Below are 3268 nucleotides of genomic sequence, written 5' to 3' on the forward strand. Positions count from 1 at the left end.
GACTATTGCTATTACCCCTGCAAGACCTGTCCTTCTGGTTGGACACAGTTTGAAGACCACTGTTACCAGTTCCACCGTGCTCCACTGGCCTGGGCGGATGCAGAGGTACTTTATGGAACAACATGAGTTACAACTGCCAAACTGTCTTTCAGAATCATTCAGACCAAGAAGCCAAACTATCACTTCCATGTCCTTATTCTACTCCTCATTCCATATCTCAATGATTTTCTCTCACTCCCTTTATGTTTTTCCAATTTCCACGTTGTCTTCTTATTAGGCTGTGTGCCTTGGCCTGGGTGGGAATCTGGCATCAGTTCCTAACGCCGCAACGTACGACTTCATCAAACAGTCGATCAACAGAGTGACTAACAATGATGAACGAACTTGGGTTGGAGGCCATGACACAGCAAAGGTGAGTAATTTGACATCACATTTATGGAACATTTCATGAAGGCATTTCACTTTTATGTGATACCACACTGACGAGCGGTGACGGGAAACAAAGGTCCTTGACCTGATTCAAGTTAAAGATGTTGCTATTTCATGGTCAGCGTTTTATAACTTCAGTCAACCAGTTTGTGGATTATCTTGACAAACCAGGACATTCATTTCTGTTTTACAATAACACAAACAAAAGTCTGTTGAGACTCATCATGTTAAAATGGGGGCTGATGTCTCTTCACTGTCAGCATAGTGAGATGCCACTGGGGGTAAAATGTAATTGTGATCACTGGATTGAATTGATCCACTTCAATTTCTTTTAGGAGGGTTTCTGGCAGTGGAGTGATGGTACCAAGTTTGACTTCAACGACTGGGGTTCAGGCCAGCCTGACAACGCTGGTGACGATGAACACTGCATTGAGTTGAACTTCGATGGTATGCACAGACTTTCTCTCTCTTTAGAAGCGACGTCGAAGTTGATTCTCAATATTCAAGCTAGGAAAAGTTTTCTTTTGTAACTGATGACCTGATATAACCTAGAATATGAATTATCTTTTGTTATTTATACACAAGTTAAGTAATCGATTAGCTGATTGACTAAGTCCTCAGAAAATAAGTGTGAGAAAAAAAGATACTAAAGTAATATTTTCCTGCAGTCCTAATTGTTTATTTGTTACCTTTAAACTCTAGATTCAAAGTCCTTCAACGACTTGCCTTGCACTGTTCTGAGACCTTTTGTTTGTGGCAAGAACATGATGTCACATCCCATCTGATGGTGTCACTTACGCCAGGTTGCTAAGCCTTGATGACATCACTGCCGGATGATCTATCAACATTTCTGATTCATTTTAGTTGATTCAATAAACATATCCTATTCTGCATTCAATCTGTCTCACCTCTTTATGGAAGCGCCGTATTTTCATGTGTCGATTTTTAAAAATTCAATCAATGTCAATCCTTGGATCTTTAGTTTATATCTGTTTATAGGGTACTGTAAAACATGATAATATATTATCTTGGACAGCTGTTTTATAACCACTTTATTAAGAGTCATCCTGTTACAGTAAACAATAATAAAGATATTCCAGCCTTGCTGCTGATATAAAGAGTGAGATAAACTCTACTCATTAACCTGCATGGTGTGATCAGCCTACCAGTACACGAGTTGTGTATTTTTGAGTTACTTATCTTTTCTGTGATCTATATTGTGGTAAAGTGGTTATTTTACATTGATTGCCTCAAGTACACTAAAATACACTAAAATCTTAACATGTACAGTTGTAGCAACAGGTGTACACATAGTAGTCTCCACTGTACAATAGATCTGGAGGTAAACCAGGGAAGCAGATGCATCACATGTATAAATACGGTAATCAAGCAATGATGCTTTGTCCCATTCTTCACTCATATACAGTATGTGAAACTGCTTTTAGGCAACAACTTTACTAGATGAGGTGAAGTCCCTACACAACTGTTTTAAATATCAAAACAAAGAGGGTTTGCCAGACATATCTTCATTGAAGTCCCCCAGGACAAATATATCATGGTGTTTTTAAAAAAAACTGGTTGAAAGAGATTGATCAAAGCCGTGGTCATTAATGATAGGCTGTTCAGTCTCAAATCAATGACCATTTTCAGGACTATAAATTATATTATGACAGAGTTAGAGTAATGATTCCATGTATATGATCCAATTCATGTTTACCTAAAATAAACAAAGGCACTGAAGTATCCCCTTTGAAAATACTCTACATGTTTTAACCCGTTTGTCCCTAACACCGCAGTGTACGACTTAATCAAACAGTCGATCAACAGAGGGACTAACAATGATGAACGAACTTGGGTTGGAGGCCATGACACAGCAAAGGTTAGTTATTTAACACATGTGATATTGAATATATTTTGTTTTTTCGCCTTTATTTGATACCACAGATTACAGTAAAATATAATTTTAGTCACTGGATTGAATTGACTCTTACAACTATCTTTCAGGAGGGTGTGTGGCTGTGGACTGATGGTGCCATGTTTGACTTCAAGAGCTGGGGTTCTGGCCAGCCTGACAACACTGGCAACAATGAACACTGTCTTGAGTTGAACTACAATGGAATGCACTGATTTTCTGTTGTCTTTAAAAGATATGTGGAAGTTGATTCTCAATATTCAAGTTCAGAAAAGTTATCATTTGAAATTGATCACTTTATATACCCTCAATTATGAATACGTTTTGTTATTCACATGTGATTGAGAATATGTTACCGCAGAAGCTCCTAGAGTATTTGTTTGATTGTAGGCAAGGCAAGGCAAGGCAGCTTTATTTGTATAGCACTTTTCATCACAAGGCAGACTCAAAGTGCTTCACAGCACAACATGTCATGAATTCAAATACATTACAGAAAGACAAAGAGAATAAAAACATAGACAATAATCAAAACAGTGCGGACCTTAAAAGTGCGAAGATTTAGCAGAAAGCTAAGGTGAACATATAAGTTTTCAGTTTAGTTTTAAAAGTGGTCAGAGTGGGTGAAAGTCTCAAATCTTCAGGAAGTTTATTCCAGCTGTTTGTTGCATAATGACTGAAAGATGCTTTCCCTTGATTTGAGTTTACTCTGCGAACCACTAACAGATTGGTCTCAGAGGATCTTAGTGATCTAGAAGGCTTATGTAGTGGGAGCATATCAGTGATATACCTCGGCCCTAGACCATGTAGTGATTTATATGTGAGCAGGAGGATTTTGAAATCAATTCTCTGACGTACAGGAAGCCAGTGTAATGATTTATGAATTGGTGTAATGTGCTCACATTTTTTGGTCTTTGTTAGAACTCTAGC

At 38.0% G+C, this 3268-nt stretch overlaps 1 long non-coding RNA gene across 1 annotated transcript; it reads left to right on the top strand.

The window, feature by feature from the left end:
* Positions 1-1327, top strand: LOC310952140. The gene is made up of 4 exons (XR_014593363.1): positions 1-105; positions 278-412; positions 765-876; positions 1132-1327. It is a non-coding gene; the product is annotated as an uncharacterized lncRNA (long non-coding RNA).
* Positions 1328-3268: the final 1941 nt, after the last annotated feature.

The sequence above is a fragment of the Echiichthys vipera genome, assembly GCF_963691815.1.
Source record: "Echiichthys vipera genome assembly, chromosome: 9".
NCBI classification, from domain to species: domain Eukaryota; kingdom Metazoa; phylum Chordata; class Actinopteri; order Perciformes; family Trachinidae; genus Echiichthys; species Echiichthys vipera.